Here is a 13502-nt window from a genome sequence, read left to right on the forward strand (position 1 = left end):
CGGACTTGTTCACTTCTGTCAGACAGTACAACAGCATTTTTGGCACGTCTGTTGCTTTGGTATCGCTTTCGGGCGACTTTTTCTGTCGTCTGGACAAATTCTGGGCTGGTGCAGGCACCTGAAAGACTGAAGCAGTTGGATACAGAACAAAGTTACACGATTCATAAAGATTTGATACATACACACACATATAGTTTCAAATCTGCAAAATGCGTTCGCAAGACGATATTTTCAGTCACACGGGTTTAAATCTAGGTTAACAACAAAACATTTCATCGTGCCACTCAAATTTCAAAAGTGCACCAACTGGTAATTTAAGTAATGGATGATAAATTTTCGTGAGAAATGCCGTAACAACAAAATTTTTAAAACATTATGCACTCAATGTTTTAGATCAATGTTTTAATTTAGTTATGCATTTAACAAGATGTTTCGTGTATCAATATTAGGTGCATTATTCAAATTGCTCCCTGTTTTAAATTAATTGCGTTACATCTTTTATATAATATCTTTGTTACATTTTACTATGGCATAATATGAATGCCTTTCCTCTCTCTCTCTCCCACCTTCCCCCTTCCCCTACCCATCGCCCATACACATGGTTTGTACAATGCAAAATAGGTTTAGTAAAATGCTGGATGCCACTGAATGTCGTCACTCGTGTACTATAGGGCTGCTCCTTTCACTTTGCTGCTTATGACTATATTCTTTTTTTTTTTTAATTGACTTTTCACAACTCGTGATTAATTAGGTACAGTTTCAAGAATTTTAAATTTTTAAACGTTGTCACTACGTTATTTCGTTTACAGACGATCATTAAATCTGATCGAAGCTATCAGACGTGAATACTTGCAACTGAGACTATTACAATAAACATTAAAAAAATGTAACTTTATGTACATTGAGCGTAAAGGACGAATTATGAGGTCGAATTACAGGTAGTAGTGCTCTCAGATGCTTCAGCGAGTTCTATTCAGAGTGACAGCATCCCACTCATTGTAAGAAACTCATGTTACTGATATTATGGATCCATTTACACCGAGGTGACTGAATTCGAAATACGACATTTAACTGAGTATGGAATAGGGCGAGAAAGGTCATGTCATTCTTCTCCGATTCGAATGTCGGTCTATTAATTTTACGAAATATTATTGTAATTCGTCACTATTGTTACGTAAGCCACATTTCTTGGAATGGTAAATGAGTAGTAGTTTCCTGCTTTTAACGCAGAAATCGATTTAAGTGAAATCTCCAGGTCTTTGTAACAAAACACGAAATGAGCTGTGGTCCCTTTTGTTGCACTACATTTTTGGAATGCACTGGAATCAATTGTTAAAATTGCTGCACAGTGAATATACTATGTGTGCTACTAGCAGTCTGCTGATTTAAGATCACACCAATAAAAAAACACTGAACTAAATAGTACCTTTAGTTTGTTTATTGCAGGCTACCTCATCTTTTTTTATGAGCATCATGTTCCCAAGTATTTTGAGTCTTTTTTCTGATTAACTGAGTTCATTGTAATAAGATTTCTTCAGTTCTGCTGTTCATTATACATAGTAATTGCTGAGAATGATCTCTAAGACACAAACAGACTCAGTTTATCTTATGAGAGCTTTTCGTAGCGAAATCAGTCAAGAATTAGAATCGAGGCTATACTTCTTTTGCTCGAAGAATTTCCTTACCCCAAAGATTGTGAACGATGGACCCGAAATGGTTCTGAGAGACGCCACATACTGCAAAGAGCAAGAATATTCCGAATCATCGCAAAGCTTCGAGAGTCCAGATATTCTTGCAGAATCTCTTTATTCACAAAAAATTAATTTTGTCTAAGCGTATTGAATGAATAATGTGATCGACTTATAGGTATTATTTGTCTCAGTTATTTCAACCGTTCCCAATCAGAACGGGAACACGTTTGAAGTGCGTTTGAAATGCCACTAATTTTAAGGAAATTGAGTTTAAAAGCTTTAAGTATTATCTTTAACATCTCGTTTTCTGATATTTAAAACAATGCAGTATTAATTTTTTATTTGAACTGATTGCCATCTAAGCAGTACTGGGGGTTTCTTGTGGTACCAGTCCAGCGTAGTCACATGACTGTACCGCCATACTGTTGGAAAACATGCTTGAAAGCTATGTTATGCAGGTTACATAGAAATTGACCCAATCGCAATTCAACTTACTAGGATATTTTTGCGCTTGGTAGTACGCTAGTAGTTAGTCTATTACCGATGTAGGCACAGCCTAAGTTATTCAAAAACAAGATTAACATGGATTGTACTTGAATAGGATTACGTATTTGGTTAAACGATTATCCTCAGTTTAATCTCTTCCCCTTATTTTAGTATATCTTTAACAGTTTCATATCGGCAAGAAGCTAATGCAGCAGAAAAATATTTGTCAAAAAACAGTTCCCTTCCAGTATAGGCTACTGTGTAGCTCTGCAATCTACCGTCGGCCGCAGGTTACATTCGTATTGCTTATAGTTTGGAGGAGCAAGCCTTCGTGGCATCAGCACTACTCATAGATGAGGCTTCGGTTTTATTCTTAGACGATGGAACTACATGATTAACCAGCAATTAGTATTCAACTATTTTTGTTGATTTGATACGTACAAAACGTTCGGAAGAAGAACTTAATTTGGTCATCAGTCATATTTTACGAACTAACTCTTTCTACGTCGGAGAACTTTAGAAATCATTAATTACAATTGTTATATTGTTTCTTTTTATTATTTTCGTTACTAATTTTTATTAGTTTTTACTTTTATATATAGGGTTTTAATGGGGTATGAGAGTATAACAATTTAGTTTGGGAATTAATACCCACCGTGTTTTACAATCCTAGCCCAGAAAACAAAGACAACAAATCAGCATTTAATTCGGAGATGTTTATGAATACTATTGCTTGGTAAAGACTGCTGTTCGAAAATTATCTCAGGCAGTTACAGTAGGGAGCTGGGCTGTGATGAACCCAATAGAGCATTTATCAGTCCCTGTCACACGCGACACACACAGTTTCTGTGGATGCAGGGAAATAATTCATTCGACTCCTTATGTAGGTAATGGGGGAAATCGCTTTTTTAAACGATGACGACAACAGAAAGCACGGCTCTCGGATACCAGTTATCGTGGAAATTACAAGGCTAGTACTATCAGTTCCGACCTTTGAAGTAGAAACAGCTTCTATGGAAATGAAGAGAGGTAAATCTACTGGATTAGATTCTCTTTTATAGAATTATTTCAGAGAATGACAAGGCAAAAATGACAGATTTGTGTAAATCGATATACGAGCATGGCCAGAAGACTGTGTGAAGACAATAATGGTTCCAATTCCCAAAAATCAGGTACCAAGAAACACTCAGAATACAGAACAATAAGCGTCAACTCTCCTGCTGTGAAAATTATGTTGAGCGTATTGAACTGTACACTGGGAGAGAACAAATGGTAAGAGCAGTTTTGTTCGAGAAAAGGGAGAGGTACAAGAGACGCCGTTGGAGTAATTAGAATAATTGGTGGAATACATACAGGAAGTGGAAAAGGGATCAGTTTGTGTTCTTAGATCTAGAAGAGGCTTTTGACCGAGTGACATGGGACAAGAAGATGAATATCCAAAATTGAAGAAGGCGAAGGGGAAGGATAATAGACGAATTAAGAGTTATACACAGGGCAGAAGGCCACCACGAAGCTAAAACATGGTAAAAAGCTGGTTTGTAAACGGAAGAGGAGTAAGATAGGGTCGTTGTCTTTCAGAAACTCTTTTTACTATATGTACGAAGACGTATACCGAAGACTTGATAATGAAGACGCTAATACCAGAAGAGAAGCAAGAAGTAAGGACAGGTGACAGGAATTGCTGATGACATGGTACTTATTGTAGATAACACAATCTCTTTTCAAAAACCGTTGACAGACTTCAAGAAAGACTGCAAGAGCACGGAATGAAAATCAACACAACGAAAACTAAGGTGATCAGATTACATGGAAAAGAAAATATAAAAGTGAAAACAACAGAAGGTCAAATGGGAGTAGTTGCACAGCACAGATGTTTGGGGAGCATGCTGACTGGTAACTGGAGGAGTGAAAAAGAAACAAGATCAAGAAATGCAGTGGCAAATCAAACTCAGAAAAGAAATACTTTTGAAGCACCGAATTTATGAAAAAGTTCGGTTACATGCTTCGTGTTCAGTGTTTTTCTGTATGCTCCACAATTGTTCAAAAATGGCTCCGAGCACTATAGGACTTAACTTCTGAGGTCATCAGTCCCCTAGAACTTAGAACTACTTAAACCTAACCAACCTAAAGACAGCACACACATCCATTCCCGAGGCAGGATTCGAGCCTGCAACCATAGCGGTCGCGCGGTTCCAGACTGTAGCGCCTAGAACCGCTCGGCCACACCGGCCGGCCAAGTGTTCTAATTTGCTAGTCCTTCCCACAAACGGATGGGGCATTAACCCTGTTGATCTGGAATGTTATCGAGTGCAACACAGGCGACTGCATGGCTTATGCATAAGTATTTGATGTCCATATTTCTGGACATTGAAGAGGAAATAAAAAGACCAAAGTGAAGCAATCGAGATGTGGCTTTCTGTGGATAAAATGAAGAACAGTGAAGTACTGGAAAGGGTAAAGAAATAAAGAACTCCCCTATACCTGGGTAAGAAAAGGAAAGTATACTGACTGAAACACATGCTTTGAAGAAAAGGAATTCTGACAACAACTATTGAAGGTACAGTGGAAGGACAGAAGCAAACAGGAATGAGAAGAATAAAAATACTGACCGGACTACGAAGCAGTTGGTCTGGAACAGGACCAGATGGAGACAGCAGTTGTATCAGGAACCTGCCAAAAGGCATAGGATGTTGAGGGCGATATTCAGTTGCTGTCATCATTGTTATACACTTGTGAACAACACGTGAGAGTCATATGGCTAGCGAAAACATTAAACTGAGCCAGTGCAAAACTGTAGCGAAACGGGAAGGGGAGTACATTGTCCGAAAAATAGAAATGAGTTCCATGGACGTAAATCAATGCTTCCCAACGCAGAACGTCTATAATCTTAGTAAGTTTAGCCTTTCTCCAGAAGCATCGTCGGTCGAACGTTCTCATGCCTATGTTAACAGCCATTGGCAGAAGCCAGCATAAAATCTGTGTACTTTGTTAACGTTACTGCAGATCACTTGCATCCCTCCAGAAGTGGCCAGTGCCTCGCCTCCTCGGCTTGGTATTTTCAGCAGCACTGCCGTTTTTCTGCATTGCAAGTCCTTCCCACAGATGGGTGGGATATTAATCATGTCGATCTGGAATGTCGTCGAATGTAGCGCAAGCGATTGCAAGAGATCTGCACAAACATGTGATGTCTACATTTCTTGCCTTGTACCAAAAACTTGTAGAAGTCAGGGAATTGTTTACGTCCCATGGTCATACCAACAGGCTACAAAGCAGGCTATAATTATGTTCTGAGCTACCATAGCAGCTAAAGAAGCATACCGCATGTTGACGCCGTACATACCCTGGAACCAAACAACCTCCAGCTGTTCGACTTCATTAAGTAGAGGGAGTGAAGCGAAAATACGGCTGTTTCAGATTTAATGGTTGCTTGGAATAAACTAATTTCACAAAGAATGGGCAAATACGTCAGATCAAAAAATAAAACTGAGAAATTGATTGCTAAGCACCTTCGTAGTTGGCAGCAAACATTCAGATCTGATAACAGAAATATGGATAGGCTAAGAGCCGAAGGAATGATGGAAAGAAGGTTTAAGATTAACGGCTCGTCAATGTAGAGGTCGTTGGGGACAACCAACGAGCGCAGTTGGAGGTACGCGAAGGAAGTAAGCGATTGAGGTCTGTTTCATAAATCATACTGCCATTCACGTCAAATCACTTAATACAACCGCGACATACCGCGACATAGCTATATCAGAATTGCTCATGCGGGAATGTGAACCTTATTCCTTCTGGACAGAATCCAGTATCTCAACACCCGCGCTAAGCCTCTCGGATGAATAAAAACTTCTTTACAAACTTCGAAGGACGATAAAGTAGCCGAAAACGTGTTTGCTGTAGATAGGAGAATGATATGAAAACACTACTAGCTTTGAGTTCTCGGGCCTAAGTGTCTAAGTTGCAGAAGAGAGTGAAATTCTAATGCCAGTTGTTGCAATCTGAGTACGCTTTATTAATGGCAAGCCGACACATTCTTACGACAGTCCGCTTAAGTAACATTTCTCGAACGAATCTGGGTGTAGCACTTGCTGACAAGTGTATAGGAGAGGAAGACAGTTGGCTGGCCACCAAGATCACCAGATTGGGCACCGCTGGCCTACTTTCTGTGGGTCCACGTAATGAATTTACGCTATTCAAAACCTCGTGACCCTCATTTTAGCGGCTTTCGAAACGGCCAATCAAATGGGAGAAAACTGTGGTCAAGTCTGACAGTTTGTTCACATCAGATATGTACACTACCGCCCATTAAGTTTAATAAACCTATATTGCTTATGTTCTACAGGATAATTTATTGAGGTAACCGGTTAAGCAAAAAACTGGTTAACTTAAAACATTTATCTTGTAGAACATCAGCAGTATACTGCTTTTCATTTATTATGATGTTGTTCTACCAAGAAACGACGGAAGAATAAGTTGACATTCAAAAATTCTGTTAACTGACGTCTAGTTCCATGTAGAGAGCATATAATACCATTGTGGCGGTTAATAAGCAAGGGATTAGTAAAATATTGATAAACATGTCAGGATTGTGTGTGTGTTTCATTTACATGCACTATTACCCATAAGAGTGTTGTATAGTTACCTGAACTAGTGTGTGTGATTTTCCAGTGTGACAAATGAATGCCCACTCCACACTGTCCTGTTATTTCCTGTGTGTTGCGATGTTTGCAGTGTACTTCAATCTTCGGAATTGTATGGGTGACGTTTTTACGAAAGTTAGACGGTGTACCGCCAGACTCATACATTGTACACATCAACGTGAATAGTCGTTCTGTTGCTACTCCCCCCCCCCCCCCCCCCTCCAATGATTTTAGAAATTCTGATGAAATGTTAATGAATAACTCGATCTAAAATCTTCCAAAGCTCTTTTAAATTCTGATCCAAATACTAGATACCCTATCTCTTCTATACCGACCCCTATTTCTTCTTCTATTATCACGTCATCAGACAAGTCTTCGTCCTGATACAGGCCTCCAATGTAATCTTTCCACTTACCTGCTCTCTCCCCTTTATTTAACAGCCACTCTTGCTTTTAATTTCGGCAAAAGTTGTTTAGTCTTGATCTATTCTCATGACAGCAGATTAACTCCAGTTTACACTGGAACCAATATGCAGTCATTAGAATAGATCAAGACCAATCAGAACAAGTGAGAATACGACGTGGCGCCAGGCAGGGCTGTATAATATCACCGATACTCTTAACATGTATTCAGAACACATATTCAAAGAAGCCTCCTTACTTGACGTGGGAGAAGGAATCTCAGTGAATGGGGTCACACTCAACAATTTTCGTTATGGAGATGACACCGTGGTGTTTGCGGATACAATGGAAGGGCTGCAGAAGCTGATAAACAAAATTTCTGAAACGAGCAAGAAATACGGCTTGGACATCAACACAAACAAAACAAAATTTATGATCATCAGCAGGAAGAACATTCGAGGTGTGAATTTGTACATCAATGGCACAAGCATTGAGCGAGTTTCACGGTACCCGTATCTGGGCACCATCATTAACGAAGCGTGGGACAACTCGCAGAAGATAAAGTGTCACATCGGAAAGGCGAGGAGTGTTTTCAACTCGATGGTTCAAATGGCTCTGAGCACTATGGAACTTAACTTCTGAGGTCATCAGTCCCCCAGAACTTAGAATTACTTAAACCTAACTAACCTAAGGACATCACACACATCCATGCCCGAGGCAGGATTCGAACCTGCGACCGTAGCAGCACCGCGGTTCCCGACTGAAGCGCCTAGAACTGCTCGGCCACCCCGGCCGGCCCAACTCGATGGGCTCACCCTTTAAGAGTCAGGATCTTACCATGAACACAGAAATGCGGCTCCTCAAGTGCTGTGTGTTCTCGGTTCTCTTGTATGGTGTGGAAACATGGACCCTTACAAAGGCAACCACTGCCAGACTCCAAGCCTTTGAACTCTGGCTATACAGAAGAATGTTGAGAATATCATGGACTCAAAAAGTGACAAACGTCGAGGTTCTACGTCTAGTTAACAAAAGCCCAGAGCAGTTCAACATCATCAAGTGTCGCAAACTACCTTGGCCACTCCATGAGGAATTAAAAAAGATATGAGCTGCTTCAGCGTATCCTGCAAGGAAAAATCGAGGGAAAGAGACCTCCTGGTCGAAGAAGAATTTCCTGGCTCGACAACCTTAGATCTTGGTTTAATATTAGCTCGGAAGAACTGTTTCCCACTGCAACTAATAAAGACAGAATAGCCATGATGATCGCCAACGTCCGTAGCGGACAGGCACGCTAAGAAGAAGACTTCAAGAAGAAAGGTTGTTTTGATTTTTCTGTATGCTGAGCCAGTTCTTCCGACAATCATTTCTTTTTCGATTTCTTCACATTTTTCGTGCAGCCATTTTGTCTTAGCTTCCCTGCGCTTCCTATTTATTTCGATCCTAAGTGATTTGAATCTCTGTATTCCTGACTTCCGTCGCTCTACTACAGTGTTTTTTGTGTCAACTATGGTTTCTTCGCAGTTACCTTCTGAGGACCTATGTTTTTCTTTCCAAATTCTGTGACTGCCCTCTTTAGAGATGTCATTTCCTCCTCAATCGAACTGCCTACTGAGCTGTTGCTTATCGCAGTATCTATTGCCGGAGTGAACTTCAAGCGTCTCTCTTCATTCCTTAGTACTTTCGTATCCCACGTGTTTGCGGATTGATTCTTCCTGATTAGTCTCTTAAACTTCAGCCTACTCTTCATCACTACTAAATTGTGATCTGACTTTGTATCTACTACAGGATGCGCCTTACAATCCAGTATCTGATTTCGGACACTGTCTCACCATGATATAATCTAACTGAAATCTTTCCGTATCTCCAGTCCTTTTCCAAGTAACCTCCTCCTCTTGTGATTCTTGAACAAGGTAGTCCGTATTATTAGTTGAAATTTATTGCAGAACTCAATTCGTATTTCTCCTCCCTCATTCCTAATATCAACCCCATAAATTCTGTTTCCCCCATAACCGAATTCCAGTCCCCCATGACTATTAGATTTTCAGCTCCCTTTACGCACTGAATTAGTCTTTCAATATCCTCATATACTTTCTCTATTTCTTCATCTTCTGATCGCGTCGTCGGCATGTATATCTGAACTATTGTTGTCGATGTTGGTTTGCTGTCGATCCTGATGAGAACAATCTTATCACTGAACTGTTCACAATAACTCACTCTCTGTCCTTCCTTCATATTCATAACGAATCCTACTCGCATTGTACCGTTCTCTGCTGCTGTTCATATTATCCTATACTCATCGGAAATACTTGTCTTCTTTTCATTTCACTTCACTGACCCCCCCCCCCCCCTATATCTAGATTGAGCCTGTTAAGTATAAAGCAGGAAAATTGTGAAATTTGGGAAGAATAGCAGGTAAACAGCGCTTGGAATAGGAGCTGGCAGCTGACTCAGTACAAACAACTGTGTAGCTACGCTAGTAAGCTTGCGAAAACATCTTACATTGCTTACCTGCAACATTGACATAAGCTGTTAGAAAATGTCAGAATGATGTTATATTTACAATTTATTGTCTGTGGAACACTGAGGTGGGAGAACTACAGAAATATGGTAAAAAGAGAAGTGGTTGGTGTTGTGACGTAACAAGACTGTTACGCCACACTGAAGTAGCCGAAAGAAAGGCACGCGTACACACACGCCGACTGGCGTCAAGTCTGGAACAAGATACGTTATGACTGCTATCAAGAAAATACGTAGCTTTGGAATATACTTAACTGTATTTACTCCTTGTGATACATCTCTCTGGACTATACAAATGAGACTCGTAAGATACATGCACTGTTGCAATTGGCGCCTTGCTAGGTCGTAGCCATGGACTTAGCAGAAGGCTATTCTAACTGTCTCTCGGCAAATGAGAGGAAGGCTTCGTCCGTATTGTCGCTAGCAATGTCGTCGTACAACTGGGCGAGTGCTCTATCGTATATCGAGACCTGCCTTGTGGTGGCGCTAGGTCTGCGATCACACAGTGGCGACACGCGGGTCCGACATGTACTAAATGGACCGCGGCCGATTTGAGCTACCACCTAGCAAGTGTGGTGTCTGGCGGTGACACCACAGTTGGAAGAAGAAGAAGGAGGAGGAAGAGATTAGTGTTTAGCGTCCCGTCTACAGCGAGGTCATTTGGGACGGAGCACAATCTCGGATTACGGAACGATGGGGAAGGAAATCGGCCGTGCCCTTTCAAAGGAACAATCCGGCATTTGCCTGAAGCGATTCAGGGAAATCACGGAAAACCAAAATCAGGATGGCCAGACCCGAATGCGAGTCCAGTATGCTAACCACTTTTTTTTAACATCAGAGTGACGTGGTACTATCATGAAACTTCAGTAGGCCATAGTGAACTAATCATGTAATATAAGCTGCAAATAGGAGAAAAGATTAATTTTGATAACAGAATAATGAACAAAAAGAGAAAGGGAAAAAACCGAGAACATAGCCGACAAACCACCACAGAGCTCTCGTGATACGTATCAACAATTCGTATTTTCTTAATTTTATTTTCTATTTCTTATATTTATTATTTTAGTTTTTATATGGAATCGAAAAGCAGAAGGACATCGAAATTAGATTATATTCTAAATAGTAAACTAAGAAAAATTCGAATTTGATTACAACGATTGTATACGCTCATGTGTATATACTTCATCTATACACATTTTACAATAGAACTGGAGCGATACCGAGTCAAAACACAAAACAAAACGAGCAGGGAAACTAAGAGAGAACAAGCCGAGGCAAATCAGATGGAAACATAGATAACAAAGAAAACACCTATCATCAGAAAAATTAAATTAACGAACACATTGCCGACGAAAAATAAAATTCAACATGTTGGCGAAGAGGTCTCGATATCGAGGCATTCGCAAGAATGTCCAGTAGGCCGTGATCATGTACTCCATGAAGTTCATGTGATCTTCCCCCTCGCCTTCTACAACATTATGAACGAAGTATTCCAGCAACTATATAACGGTACGGGTTTTCGACCGTGGAAAGAAGAAAGAATCAGGGCGCAATATGATGTTCGTAGTATATACAGTCTCAGACGATCGAGTAAGGCAGGCCAATTGTGTCCTAATCCAAGACCAATTTGCCATATGACCTCCACAAATAAAGCAATGTCGTCTCGTATCTGTAGACGTACAACGACTACATAAATCCGTGTCGCTAAGCCCAATACGGAAAAGTCTCTCGTTCATTGGAATCAAGTTATCTACTACCTTGTACCACGAGGACCACAAGCGCGCATCGGCAAAATCGGAAGACTGATATTGAACCAAAGTGTCGTCCAGGTTATTTGCGGCAATTCTCTTTCAACGAGATTCGGGCAAGGAACTGCTTTCCAACGAGTCTTTAGGAATTTCATGGTGAGGACGGGTCTCCGTAAAATGTCAGCCTCTAAATAGCTCACCGAATGTGTTTTCACTTATTATTTATGCCAACAATGTCAATAGCGGTTACAAGATTAGCAGGACAAACACAGAAATAAACGAGACGTGAATGTGTGAGTTTCTTGAGTCATCGTCAAAACAGTACGTCGCACGTATAGCATCTGCGTCTTCTTTCGTATATTAACCAAGCTAAACCCCCCCCCCCCCCATTAAAGGAAAGTGACCACCTCATACCGACCGTAAGCGAAACATATACCTTTTCGATAAGAAACGACCTGACAATTGTTGTAGTTTCTTTGGCATCATCGAGGAAAGCGGATAAATTTGGGCCATGTAATGGAGGAGGAGGAGATTAGTGTTTAACGTCCCGTCGACAACGAGGTCATTAGAGACGGAGCGCAAGCTCGGGTGAGGGAAGGATGGGGAAGGAAATCGGCCGTGCCCTTTCAAAGGAACCATCCCGGCATTTGCCTGAAGCGATTTAGGGAAATCACGGAAAACCTAAATCAGGATGGCCGGAGACGGGATTGAACCGTCGTCCTCCCGAATGCGAGTCCAGTGGGCCATGTAATGAGCTTTGCATAAAACATATGTATACAGTATATGGACTTTCTGGAGCAGAGTAAGAGACCGCGCTTCATGTTCTAGTATCGCTCCCTGAATTTTTTCCGTAAGAGGCTTCTAGTTGAGCGTCACCATTTTAAGTGGACCCCGGTCAGTGATGAAACCGACAGACGTACGCCGATCTACTGCAGTAGCCCATGGAACAACCGCGTCATCAAAACCTCGCAAAGTAAGAAGCCTGCATTTACCTTTATTATTTAGTGCGCCTGAACTCCAACAATAATCATCGATTGCAGCCTTCAGTCGAGACATCTCTGCAGGTTTGCGGAGTAGAAACATCACGTCATCTGCGTACGCACGAACAGCTATAGTCCCTCAGGAAAGCGTCCAACCTTTCAGCTGCGATGGTAGCATCCGAAATAGGGGCACCAGAGACAACACAAACAAAGTCATTGACAGCGGGCTTTCTTGAGGCACTCCGCGACTGATATTTATCGGAGACGTCACTTGGCCACTAACAACCACCGAAGGTGAAACGCCCGTAAACAGATTTGAAAGCACTCGCCTTGCGTCAACAGTAAAACCTACTGCCTCCAGAATCCGAAGCAGAAAGTGGTGATTAACGCGATCAAATGCCTTATCGAAGTCTAGAAAAGCAAGGGCACAAGGAGCGAATGTTACAGCAGCAACCGAAACCACGTCACGACACTCGACTACAGCGGTAAGAATGGTACAATCAGGTACACAGCTTTGATGTTATGCAACAATCCTCTCCATCAGAGCCCACATCCTACTATTAATTGCTCTCGCCACAGTCTTAAAGTTTAACAAAGCAATTGGGCGAAAGCTATCAGGGGCAGCCGGTCCAGGGCGTTTCGGGATTAAAACAATTTTTCCCACTTTGAACGAGGTCTGCACTACTCTACCATGTAACACATCATTCAAAAGGGACGTAAAGGTAGCACCCAACAACGGCCAAAAGCACACGTAAAATTCTTTGGGAAGTCCATCCAGACCAGGGGACTTTTGAGAAGGCGATCCCACAATAAGTTTGTAAACTTCCTCAGGCTGAAAGGCAGCTAAGAGCGTTTCATTACGTTCAGTTGTAATTATCGTATCCAAGATGCTGACTAGTGCATCGTAAAACGTTTCACTGGACTCGTCGATGTCGAAGATGTGTCTATAGTATTGTTGTAAGACACGCACTGTATCAGCTTTGGCCATTACGATATGTCCAACCGTCGGCGTCGGGTATGATGCCGAAGCATATGACATAAGGAA

The sequence above is a fragment of the Schistocerca americana genome, chromosome 1 (assembly GCF_021461395.2).
Source record: "Schistocerca americana isolate TAMUIC-IGC-003095 chromosome 1, iqSchAmer2.1, whole genome shotgun sequence".
In the NCBI taxonomy this organism is placed as follows: domain Eukaryota; kingdom Metazoa; phylum Arthropoda; class Insecta; order Orthoptera; family Acrididae; genus Schistocerca; species Schistocerca americana.